This window comes from Pinus tabuliformis, chromosome 8 (assembly GCF_031772625.1).
Source record: "Pinus tabuliformis cultivar Carrire ecotype Pingquan chromosome 8, CPIR1, whole genome shotgun sequence".
Classification (NCBI taxonomy): domain Eukaryota; kingdom Viridiplantae; phylum Streptophyta; class Pinopsida; order Pinales; family Pinaceae; genus Pinus; species Pinus tabuliformis.
In genome coordinates, this window is record NC_142294.1 from 683,025,567 (window position 1) to 683,039,704 (window position 14,138).

The following is a 14,138-nucleotide window of genomic DNA, read 5'->3' on the forward strand; positions in this document are numbered from 1 at the left end:
ATAGTAATGGCACAGAAGAACAAGATGATGAGACAAAGGATTGCAGATCAGAATCAATAAATTGAGGAAAGAGAATGTTTTAAGTTGTATACGCTGTTTAACCTAGTCCAAGTACCGTATACACGCGGGTTCATAGAATAAAAGGAGCATATACGTATGCACACAAAGAAAAATGCATATGGGATGGAAAATTAAGGTTAAAGAATACCAGGGGTTCCTACCATGGTATTGGCCCATAGTAATGAGTGCGAGAAAGAATATTGATCCCGTCAAAGAATACCATCGGCGTAACTATGGTTTTGATCCGAGGTATTGAGAAGGGCTAAAACTATATAAGGAGGTGAAGATCAAAGTGTGAGAGCGTGCAACTAATGAAAATCTTATGAAAAGTTAGATCAAAAGCAAATATGCATGTTATGGGTTATTGATTCTTTGCTTGATCTGAACTAAGTATGCACCTGAGTGCTTGATGATGGATGAGATCTAATAGATTTGAAATAATTATGCACTAATGATGGATCAGGATCATGAGACCTGAAATGACTTATCATGTATGATCTGATAATGGATAGGATAGATCTGAGTGCTAATACATGTTTTATCCTTTATATGCTATGATCTGGGTATTTCTGAAGTCTGGAAAAGCTGCAAAGTTATAAGTCATTATTTGTAGATATATATGTAGGTTCGCCTTGGTGAAGGCGTGTATACACGCGGATTCGGACTTCCAAGTAGCGTATGCAGAGGAAAGGCTTGTTGTTCAGAAATGACTGATCTATCTGATCAGTGCTGTTGTTTTACTGCTATTTGTCAATGATGCCTTCATTATATTTGAAGTAAAATTGATTGTATAAGGAGATTGAGTCTGGTTGACTGATTGATTGAATAAGAAGGGTGATCTTTGCTGCTATCTGTTTTGAACTCTGTAATATGACAATAGATCTTCATAATGTCTTTGGTTAGTACAGTTTTTGGCATAGAAGTTTTATGATTCAGTATCTGTAGAGGCATACGCAGGTTGGGTTACAAAAAGTAGCGTATACACATAGGTGGGCCTCATTGAAGTAGCGTATACATTCTGATATATGATTTTTGAGGTTGCAGTTGATTCTGGTTGTTGATGCAATGTTCTGGGTTTAGCTCTGTGTTTTGGTGACAGTGATCTAACTTTTTGATTAGGTTTCCGTTTCAGTGATTGGTTGATGCAGTTGTATTTGATGGTTGTATTACAGTTGTGGTGATTGATTTTGAGCTTCAATGTTACTAATGGGTCCAGTATGAAAATTTGATGAAACGTGGCCTACATATTGTGTTGATGTGTACTAGGAGTATCCAGTCTGAAAATTTATGAAACGTGGTCCCTAGAGGAAGAGTGAAGGTGGCAACCTTCTGTAGGCCGGCACCTACTTACTGGTAAACATATCAATCAGTACAAGAGCTAGGGGGTTGGAGCTCCCTTCCAGTAGCAACTAGAGAACGAGTGAAGGTTGTAGCCTTCTGTAGGCCGACGCCTACATACTGGTAAACATATCAGCCAATACAAGAGCTAGGGGGTTTTAGGTCCCTTCTAGTAGAAGTTGGAGAACGAGAGAAGGTTGTAGCCTTCTGCAAGTGAGTGCCTGTGTACTGGTATGAGTCTGTGCTAATATAAGATTGTAAAAAACATTTTCTTATATTAAAAGAAGACAGACAACAACAACAGGTGGTTTTCTCCCACATTGGGTTTCCACCTTAAATCTTGGTGTTCATGTGTGTTGCTTATGTGTGATGGTTTATTTTGTTATTACAGCACATGGTTACTGTTTATCTAATGTTTGAAAAAGGTACTGATGTACTAGTTGAAGACAAACATATGATGAATTAACTGAATCATAAGTTCACTGGATATATGTTAGTTGTCTTAAGAATAGTCACGTACACACACAGGTTAATTTCAATAAAGTCGCGTATAGAAATCTGAATATGAAATGTGAAAATTTATTGATTTGATAATACTGATTCATCCCCCCCCCCTCTCAGTATTATTCCCAACATAGGGAATGTTACCCTTCAATTGAATCAAGGTAACACTATTCATTTGCAAGAAGTACTATATGTACTTGATCTCAAGAATAACCTGGTTTCCATTTCAGCCATGGAGGACAAATGATTCAAGGTGGCATTCATTGATTGAAATGTATGCCCGAGTTCAAAGTAGAGCATGAAGGTGTATGTTCGGGCTGTGTCGAAGGAAAACTTACAAGGTGACCATTCCCCTCAAGTAATAGCAAGACCACAGACATATTGCAATTGATCCACTTCGACATATCTGGTATGATGCCTGTAAACTCTTTGGGAGGATAATTATATTATCTCACCTTTACAGATGATTATTCTTGCAACACCTGGATCAAATTATTGAAGAAGAAGGATGAAGTGTTCACCTGGTTCCAACACTTCAAAGCCTTGATTGAAAATCAATTTGAGAAGAAAATCAAGATATTGACGACTGATAATGGGATCGAGTATGAATCCTGTAAGGACCATGTTCAGACTATGTACACATATTTTTTTTTTTTTTAAACAGCAATGGCAACCAGAAAGGAAACGCATTGAAATTCAAATTTATTTAGCACACATATTCCTGCTACTCATTTCAGGAAACATACCCTAACATTTTCATACCTTTAACTAAGATCAATAGTAATGAAATACATATGTACCGTTCACCAGAAGGCGAGACTCTGCTTGCTCTGCTGTTGCTGGTATTCCCTGGTAGATGGTCACCTCTGCGAGTGAATGATGACGCACTTGGTCCGAATGTGAAGACTCACCGGTTAACCTCCTAGCCTACTCCTTGGGTACTCTTCTTCCCCGCGGACCCCCGAGCTGCAATGGGGTTGTACAATGGAGACAAGCACTAGCTGGTAGAGGAGAGCACACCTTGGCTCAAGAGTCCCCTCTCTAAATCCTCTACCTCACCAAACTCACTATAGCTTCGTAACACAACATCTCATCCATCCAACAATAGGGTTCCCAAAAGTCCTTTTTCCCATGGCTTGCCCCTTCTTTTATAGGAGTCCTCATAGGTGACACTTGTCATGTCATGCATAATTAATTATTTTGTTATAATTCAATAACTTGATTATTCACCCACCCATGTGTCATTCTCACATCAAGGTCTCCCAAAATTATTTACTTAAATTTTTATTTAAAACTAATATTTTCCTCACCTCAACAAGATTCCTATTTCTTTTCCTAGTTGTCTCTTTATTCCCCCCTTTTATTCCTTAATTTGTGTTCATTACTTGAAGTCAATTAATGAGTCAAGATTTTATTCCCAAACTACTCCCTAATTTAACTCAGGTTATCTCCTAGATGGATATTCTTATGTTGGTTGTTGACACATGGAGCTTCTCTACATTTCTCTAAATTTAATTTATTATTCTCATTTTAATTCCCCTTCCCCTTTTTTTTAATTAGGTTTAAATTAGTTTAGGATTAATCTTTATCCTTATTATTATGTTTGTCTTTCCCCTTTTTCCTAATTAAACCACATAATCTTCCTAGTATTTTCCAAAATGGGACGGGTAGAGTTTTTAAGGTACTTTATTTTAATTGTTCCTATGATCCTCCTTATTCCAAGTTTTATTTTTGATTTAATTACATTGGTTTCAAATCATCATTTACCCTTGATGTAAATTTATCTAGTTTTCATTCCTTGCTTATATTTATTTATTATTATTTATTTTTAATGATTCCAAGGATGCCAAGTTTGGTTGTGCCCTTCAAGAACTTCCCTAAAAGTTCCAAGGGTGCCACACCTAATAGCTTATTTGTGATGTCAAGGGTGCAAGTTTGGTTGTGCCCTTCAAGAACTTCCCTAGAAGTTCCAAGGGTACCACACCTAATAGCTTTTTATTGTGATGCCAAGGGTGCCAAGTTGGTCGTGCCCTTCAAGAAATTCCCCTGAAGTTCCAAGGGTGCCACACCACTTGCCCTTCAAGCATCCAGTGATTACGAGGGGAAAGTATAGTGCAACGTCATCGACCACTGTCATCTCTTATGTTGCCTGCTATAGTGAGACTAATGGTGTCGGGGATCAAGGAATCCGCCTTGATGCGCGCCCCCCGGTAAAGTCCTCATGAGCGAACCAACTTTGGAACCTGCCCTCATGGCATCGTGATCTTCAAGGCGAAGGTGTTTCAACCCTTCCAGCCCAAGTCACGGCGGGAGTGCTAGTGGGTGATATCAGGGACTCTGTCCCACCCCTCCCATGTAGTTCCATCCACTTGTACAACCCCATCACCCCTATGTGAGTCATTCGGTCAAGCAACTAATCTGTGCCTGCAACCATTAATATATCATCAGAATATAGTTAAACATATATGGCAGATTCCAAGATCGACTTAGACTTTCACAGATAAAGTAATATAAATTTTCATCAAACCAGGTGTCATCAACATGTCATATGCGGGTGCCTCTGATGGTTCCCTGCCATACTCAATAATCATCAGTAACACGGTTTCTCAATGTTAGTCAATTATCATAATAGCATCATTAACAATTCCTGGTCATTCTCATCATTGTCCATTGTAAGTCTGAACTAAAGGAAGTAGGTAACATAGGGGACACATCCCTTATGGCTATCATCAATAATCATCAATGGAAACATACATATTAATTAAGCTATCAACATCGTAACATCGTAGAAATATACCTACCCATAAAATTTATCCTCATTATGCCTTTAGTAGAGCGCATACATATTCTTTACTACCCTCATCATAATTTCAAATAGAGACCACTTAACTATTAATATTGCAATCATCAGAATACTGATAGAGATACATAACCATTCATGCTACCATAATATCCATGGATAGCATTCATAAACATCACAACCATGAATATCTCAATCGCTAATAATAGTGTCATGGGTCCAGATCTTCAATCTGAGGTCCTCGAAGAATAGAGTGTCTAAGATAATGTCGTATCCGGGTCAGGAAACTAGAGTGGGCACTACATACACCCCCTCTTAACAATGGACTTCGTCCCGAAGTCCTTAGAACATAAAGGAGGAACGGCGACACATAATCTTAGGAACCCTTCCTGAAACTCTTGCCAACCTTCTGGTGGCAGGTTAAAATTTTCCCAAGGTATCTATAACACGAATTCCGTTATAACAGAAGGACTATATCTGGGGAACATTGCAACCCACTTTTTGTATAAATGTACAAAACATACATTATTAATAGTTACAGGAAGCGTCATTCATAAACTTTTCCAACAAAATCATCATAATCAAAATCACAACTATTTAAAGCAACAATTAATAACACCCACCTTCCTTCAAATGACAAATTGACTAATTTAGGAGAAATCTCTCTAGTTTTATTCCTTCAATCATGTAATTAAGATAGCAATAATTTTGTATTAACTCAAATTCATAGGGGATGCCTATGCCTTTTTCATAGGAGGAACTACCCACCTTAAGCTTGGACTTCAATATTTGTAATGGTCAATAATAATTGTGTTAATTATTGTTGATATTTCACCTATGACGTAATCCACCTTTGTTTACCATGTTCTAAATCTTCAATTTTGTTAGGAACTACAATCAGTACTTTGAACTAGTCACAATAGATGCATTTGAAGAACTTGGTTGTGGAGTGGTTGTATGTAGAGAATTAACACTAGATGAAAGTTTTTATATGTGTTCCTTTAAATCAATTATATATTTCTTTAGTTTGTTGTGATTCTTGAGTTCTATTTTTTTTTTTTTAAAAGCTCTAATATGAGTGATTTTAGATCACTTTTATTTTTCTCTAGTTTTCATGATTCTTGGCTTTGATTTTCTCTTCAACTTATCATGATTCTAATCAATCAATGATATGATTGTATTGAGTATCTACCACTTGCATGTCTCTAATTTGTCCATTCTAAATTGGCCTTTGGAGAAGAAATTTTAAATTTTGTAGTTTAATTATTGGTAGTTGAGTGAATGAGGTCTTCCATACTTAATTGTATGGTTTTGTCGTTCCTCAATTTTCTTAACAAAGCATAAACATTTTTTTTCTAAATATTCAAATTGCTCATATAATGATACAAAAATGGCAACACAAGGTTGAATTGCAACTATGTGTTGTGACGAATGGACAACAATATGATATGGCAACTATATGACATAGAAATCACATCTATTGTACAAACATGGAATGATGTTGGTGTATGCGTTGCAGAGTGATACAACAATTCCAATGCACGACAATTACATAGAGAACTTGGCAACATAATTTTTTAAATGTCAAGCCTAATTCTTCTAAATTTTTGCTCTTTTGCAATCAATTTTGCTTGAAATCCAATAGGAATTTGTTGGAATTACAAGTTATAGTATGTATAGATAAATCCATTTATGCATTCAAAAATGCATTGAAGTAACCAAAAAAAATCACAATCTTGCCAAAAATTGCATCACTAGATCCTCATGAAAGAAACCAAAATATAAACAATTAAACTATGCATTTTTAAATAACAGCGAATGAAAATAGTATATAAAAATCAACTAACAATATGGAAAAGAATATTTTTGTGTGATCACAGTGACAAGTATGGTAGAAATGACAAGTTCAATATCTCAAACTATCTTTGATACCAATGGAGCATAAAAGTCCATGATAAATTTCCTCCATGATATAAAGACAAAAATATAATAATATGTTGAATGAATAAATTAATAATGATGACATTTATTGTGAATGACCCTCATGCATATTATGAATAACCTTTATGCATATTATTTAGGAAGATATTTTTTTTAATTATTATTATTATTTATTATATTTATTTAATTATTTATTATTATTTATTAGGTTTATTTAGTTGATATTTATAGAAAAATATGAAAGAAGAATTTAATATACAAATATAATCTCAAAAATGTTATATAAAGAATTATAAAGAAATACTATATTTAGGATACATATATATATATATGGATTTTCACATATCCACATTAGCATAAGTTGCCATTAGGGATGATCGCTTTATATATCTTTATCTTTAGTGGTTCATCTTTGATTTTGGAATGATGGGATAAATTATGTGAAAATAATTGAACATTGACTCTTTAGTACCATATATTATCAATTGTTTATGTTATATAGCATGGTTGTTCTACCATCAAGACATGATTGATTGATGTTTTTCTAGAGCTCTAACCTAATATCTAACATCTTTAGCAAATTCCAATCCGACTCATCCACCAGTCCTAAAGATTCCTCTTATTTCCTCCATATATGGATGCTTACGCTCTCCCATCTCACTATTGCTAATGTGTTGTTCTCTGATATCCATTTAGCCAGCCTTTCATTAAACAGCTACACAATGCGAAAATCGATGTCAATTACCCGGTATAAGCAGAATTCAATCATTTTATAATATTAACCCATTGCTCTACTTTGCCTAGTTGGTAAATCGACCTGTTAAGCTTACTTTGAGGGCGTTTGTCCTCTAATTCATTTTCCTAGACACAATCATTACTAGATCATGTACTATCTGGACATGCATAACCACATTGTTATGGCTTCATATTACAATTATCAGCAGTACCTCAGAGTGTAGAATTGAACAACAGTAACATATGGGGCAATCTTTGTAAAATGAAAAGTATAATTACCAATCAGTAGTGCATTCATCCGTAATGAGTCAGCTTCCTTGTGAAAACATAGTCAATGTTGTCGTTATACTGATCAAGCTTGTTTATCTTCTCTATGCATACTTTCATCCTTTCTAACAGAGCAGGCATGGATGCAGCATTGGCAGCAAGTCTAGACTTGAGCACCACTATCTGCATTGTCGTATCCCGTTCTTCTTCTTCTGTCAACAATTTGGATATCCCTAGTCTCTTTTGTAAACTCTCTTCTGCTATAACAGAACTAAGTTAAAACGAAAGTTTTTCACTCTTGAAAATATAACCAAAGATACAGATCACAGGTTCGGATCGCCTCAAACACTATCACAAAAGAAGCCCATTGATGTAGTGGAAAAGCAATCACACTGTGACAGACGAAGCGAAGGTAAAAAGTGGATAGATCCACAAAGGCTTCTCTGACCAAACGACATTGTTAGACAAAAAGTAATAACTAAGTTGCAAATTTCATCACTAGAACCAACATTGATAACCAGGATAAGAAACCCACAGCGAAGTTTTACTGGAAGCATAACCACATAGGCGACATAGATGAATTCATGCGTGAAAGGGAAGCATTAGTGACATGTGTACTTGGGTTATCAAAATCAGGCATGGGAACATCCAGAAACACGCATTTCAGCCTCAATCTTAGAGAAGCTAAAGTTCCAGCAAAGATCTTAGAGGCCCTCATAGAAATTTCATCTGCCGACTCTAGAAAAGGCACCAGAAAGTTGGAGGCTATCCCGAGAGAGGACTGTGAGAAGTGATGCCAAAAAAAAACTGAACACCATCGAGAAAGACTTTCAGTTGATGGTTTCATTTAATTCAATATTTCCGAACACTCCTAATTTTATCTTATGGATCTTATATAAGCCCACAAATCACCTAGTACCTTGAATAAATTTGGAGACTACTGTTTTGTTTGGTTATACTAGAAATAATTTGCATGCTTATTTTGTCTACAATCCAGTTGAGGCAACAAGAAAAGCATGCCCTTTTTTTTTTGCATTATGTACAGCTGCCTTATGCTCTGCTCCCCTGGATCAAAAGCATGCACCCTAGAAGAGATGAATTTTTCACTCTTGGAATTCATCTAAGAATCCAGCACATAATGGGTTTAACACAGCCCTGGAAAAGTGGATTTATCCTCTGATTGAAATTGGGCAGAAGAAGCTTGTGGGTCTAAAGTTGCAGGCCTCGTGGAAACCAATAAAGCCTCCAGTTTATCCATGAACCACAAGAGACTTCAAAACTGCACCAAACGGCTTAAACCTTTACAAGCAGCAGAATCTATCTTCTGGCAATACAATACAAAAACACGAATATTCCCGCACAATTCTCAGATTGGTGCCATTTAATCATATATCGACAGCTGCAGGGTTTACTGTTCTAGAGACTCAACCTTGTCAACAATACTTTTATGCAAGGTGCTGGACAACTTACAACCCAGGTGTATGAGATATATAACTGCTACAGATTTTAAGTCACTGTGATAAGGTCGTATTACAGGAGATAGCTGCCCCTGGCTAGAGTATATCTGCTTCATGAGTCTGCCATATAGGACTATAAAAACTAAGATCACTAGGAACCCAAATCAGAAAGTCATATGAGATCATGCTGATGTGAAAATCTAGACAATTATGATCTGAGATCCGAGCTCACCATAATAACAGGTCTGAACTTGTTTAGCTCTAAGTCACTGATATCTGCGATGTGTTATACCACGAGGTTACAACAATACATATTAGACAAAGTGATATCTCTCGTTCATCATAACATGGTCGATATAGGTCACTGGGATGAAGACCATATAACTTGAGGAACTGAACATTGCCATTCATTTCGATAAGACATAACTTTAATTTGTACCATAAAGAGTGCGAGTCTCCAGGACAACAAAAGGATCGAACCATGGAGATTGTGTAGACATAATGAGTGAATGTCATGCCATTAGAGTGAACCATGATGATAATAGTATCAGGTTACCGTGGACTGGAGGATAACAAGGCATTAAAGAAATATAGCGTTGACTGAAGCTAGATATTTATAGACAGAGATGCAATGCCCATAATCATACTCAGATTCATGCTGCTGAAAAAAAGAAAAGTCTAGTTATATCGATGCTGTAGTGTCAAGAGCGGAACATGAATATCTAGATTCTATATATATATGTATATGTTGAGCATCAAATTTCCTGCAGGGGTGAGCGATATCATGGCATATCATAGAACCCTAAGGTAGTTTTGAAAATGAACTGCAGCGTGAAGCGATACTGAAGTCAACGTCTTGTAGCCAGATCGAGAGGCTAATTTGACCGGGAGCAAGAGTTTTTTCGAAAGTTCAAAGTCTACGGAGTGTGTAGATACCAAGCGGGCCAGAGATTTAAATGTGAGTCATAGAAACAGTGCAAGACAAGGATCTTAGGGGGGCGGAAATACTTTGTAACGTTGTGCTGAGACCATTTGATGAGTCATAACTATTATGAAACATGAACTTCGAGAAAATATATTTATGGTGAGGAGATGAAGCATTATACCAGGATCACTTATATATGATGCTGAGATTGCCCATATATAATAGTGCCAGAGTTATACTTGCCGAGATGAAGCCTTATAGAGACCATAATTCTATAACACAGATATCCAATACCGAGAATGGTCCTGAGAGTAGTCCATACATGTTTGGATCACGCTGAGATTTGCCAGGAGTTTCAAAATCAAGCCATCATCTTAGAGTGAGATGTGCCTCAAGGCCTCTTTAAATCAAACCTTTTTCTTCCAGGGAATGCGATTTCTGTTGCGGATGCGAGATCTCATCCAATGTGAGACCCATATCTGAGAGCAAGAGTATGGTCATAAGGATGAGAGATTCTTGAAGCGAGAGACTTGTAGCCAATAGCAAGTAGTATATATCTGGAACAGATTGACGAAGGTCTCAGGAAATGCAAATTCACAGAGAGAGGTTCAAGTCATCGTGCCACAAAGCAAGATCGCATCTTTGTGATGATCTTTTACGGAAAATCCTATTTGATCTGCGAACCACACCATTACCACAGATCATAAAAGAGCCATATAATGACATTATATGTATTGTCCTGAAGCGAGAGGGTAATGTTGAGCAAGAGTACTAAAATGGCACAGTCTCGAATCATAAAGTATGAGCTCCAGGAGGAATGCCACAAAATTGCTCCAAAATAGATGCAAATGACCTTAGAGGAATACGAGTCAAAACAAAACCACAGAGTTTGATCTTTTCGTAGTGATCCCTATTTTTCTTTGCAAGGGCCAAGAGAAAGAAGGCCACAAAGAATGTCAATAAACCCCTTTTTAGGTTGCCCTTTTACTCTTTCTTTGATCGCGGTACCTCCAATGGCATAGGGAACTAAACCAATACGAGCTTTTTCGGGATCTTTATAATGCTTCAGTATAGTGTTTGCAAATATCATTCCAGGACCTACTCCACACACTTTGTGTTTATCTATATCGGCATGCAAAGGAACATGAGCTTGCTCCCAATGAAGATGTGAGTTGAGCCTGAGAATTGAAGGGTGTGCTTTGCATTCTGGAGGAAGGAAATGATCCCAATGAGAACCATGAACTCCTCCCCTGCCCGACATGTTGCTCTGTCCTGAGAGAACGAAGATATCCATTTTCACTGCCTTAACAGTAGTAACTGTTCTTAGGCATTATATATAGAGCCAGATACGATCAACATTACATCCTGTCACATATCACGCACAGAGATTCAGATTTTTTTTTTTTTTTTTTTTGACAGCGAGCTAACAGTCAAGGGCATTTGGGTCAACAATGGGCTAAGCCGGAACCCCATCCGTTGGGCTAACATTATCCACTCTGTCAGCATACCTGTCGCTGCAAATTCTGGGTAGGAAGTCCGTAAACCGTAAGAATGGCCTGAGTTGATTTATGCCCTCAAATTTGTCCGAATCCGGCAAATTATAGATTTGAGTGATCCGCTGTTAGGTTTGTATTTCTGATCATCCAGATGGATTCAAAGATATTTAAAATCCCAAAAATGGTATTTATGAATAGATGAGATTACATCTTTGTCATAGCGAAACTGCAATTTCGAAGTTGGAATCAGTGCAAATCCTAGCATATTGTAAGATGTGTCAACTAACTAGGCTGGTGTTTCAGTTTTGAACTGCTATGGATAATGCTTGATGTCTCTATTTCTGATCTGTGACATAAATCCACTCCATTTCTGTCCATGAATTTGGATCATAATACACTATAGAGCTCTTAAAATGTTCCTAAATTGCAATTTTTTTTTTTTAAACTTGATTAATTTGATTTTAGAGAAATACCCACATAGCAAACAAAACTAGTTATGCATGCATGGGCCCATAGGCCTCAAGGGTTCAACTTGTGCTCTGATACCAAGTGTAAGGACCATGTTCAGACTATGTACACATTTTTTTTTTTTTAAACAGCAATGGCAACCAGAAAGGAAACGCATTGAAATTCAAATTTATTTAGCACACATATTCCTGCCACTCATTTCAGGAAACATACCTTAACATTTTCATACCTTTAACTAAGATCAATAGTAATGAAATACATATGTACCGTTCACCAGAAGGCGAGACTCCGCTTGCTCTGCTGTTGCTGGTATTCCCTGGTAGATGGTCACCTCTGCGAGTGAATGATGATGCATTTGGTCCGAATGTGAAGACTCACCGGTTAACCTCCCAGCCTACTCCTTGGGTACTCTTCTTCCCCGCGGACCCCCGAGCTGCAATGGGGTTGTACAATGGAGACAAGCACTAGCTGGTAGAGGAGAGCACACCTTGGCTCAAGAGTCCCCTCTCTAAATCCTCTACCTCACCAAACTCACTATAGCTTCGTAATCACTGCTCTCACAACATCTCATCCATCCAACAATAGGGTTCCCAAAAGTCCTTTTTCCCATGGCTTGCCCCTTCTTTTATAGGAGTCCTCATAGGTGACACTTGTCATGTCATGCATAATTAATTATTTTGTTATAATTCAATAACTTGATTATTCACCCACCCATGTGTCATTCTCACATCAAGGTCTCCCAAAATTATTTACTTAAATTTTTATTTAAAACTAATATTTTCCTCACCTCAACAAGATTCCTATTTCTTCTCCTAGTTGTCTCTTTATTCCCCCCTTTTATTCCTTAATTTGTGTTCATTACTTGAAGTCAATTAATGAGTCAAGATTTTATTCCCAAACTACTCCCTAATTTAACTCAGGTTATCTCCTAGATGGATATTCTTATGTTGGTTGTTGACACATGGAGCTTCTCTACATTTCTCTAAATTTAATTTATTATTCTCATTTTAATTCACCTTCCCCTTTTTTTTAATTAGGTTTAAATTAGTTTAGGATTAATCTTTATCCTTACTATTATGTTTGTCTTTCCTCTTTTTCCTAATTAAAGCACATAATCTTCCTAGTATTTTCCAAAATGGGACGGGTAGAGTTTTTAAGGTACTTTATTTTAATTCTTCCTATGATCCTCCTTATTCCAAGTTTTATTTTTGATTTAATTACATTGGTTTCTAATCATCATTTACCCTTGATGTAAATTTATCTAGTTTTCATTCCTTGCTTATATTTATTTATTATTATTTATTTTTAATGATTCCAAGGATGCCAAGTTTGGTTGTGCCCTTCAAGAACTTCCCTAGAAGTTCCAAGGGTGCCACACCTAATAGCTTATTTGTGATGTCAAGGGTGCCAGTTTGGTTGTGCCCTTCAAGAACTTCCCTAGAAGTTCCAAGGGTGCCACACCTAATAGCTTTTTATTGTGATGCCAAGGGTGCCAAGTTGGTCGTGCCCTTCAAGAAATTCCCCTGAAGTTCCAAGGGTGCCACACCACTTGCCCTTCAAGCATCCAGTGATTACGAGGGGAAAGTATAGTGCAACGTCATAGACCACTGTCATCTCTTATGTTGCCTGCTATAGTGAGACTAATGGTGTCGGGGATCAAGGAATCCGCCTTGATGCGCGCCCCCCGGTAAAGTCCTCATGAGCGAACCAACTTTGGAACCTGCCCTCATGGCATCGTGATCTTCAAGGCGAAGGTGTTTCAACCCTTCCAGCCCAAGTCACGGCGGGAGTGCTAGTGGGTGAGATCAGGGACTCTGTCCTACCCCTCCCATGTAGTTCCATCCACTTGTACAACCCATCACCCCTATGTGAGTCATTCGGTCAAGCAACTAATCTGTGCCTGCAACCATTAATATATCATCAGAATATAGTTAAACATATATGGTAGATTCCAAGATCGACTTAGACTTTCACAGATAAAGTAATATAAATTTTCATCAAACCAGGTGTCATCGACATGTCATATGCGGGTGCCTCTGATGGTTCCCTGCCATACTCAATAATCATCAGTAACACAGTTTCTCAATGTTAGTCAATTATCATAATAGCATCATTAACAATTCCTGGTCATTCTCATCATTGTCCAT

General features: G+C 37.2%; 1 protein-coding gene and 1 long non-coding RNA gene across 3 annotated transcripts in view; one reads left to right on the forward strand and one right to left on the reverse strand.

The window, feature by feature from the left end:
- LOC149237428 (putative potassium transporter 11) overlaps positions 1-14,138 on the forward strand; it is a 134,388-nt gene that overhangs the window by 23,895 nt on the left and 96,355 nt on the right. The window lies entirely within an intron of this gene.
- On the reverse strand, positions 11,196-11,571 carry LOC149237429 (uncharacterized). The gene is made up of 2 exons (XR_016245267.1): positions 11,536-11,571; positions 11,196-11,392 (listed from the first exon to the last, which is right to left on the reverse strand). It is a non-coding gene; the product is annotated as an uncharacterized LOC149237429 (long non-coding RNA).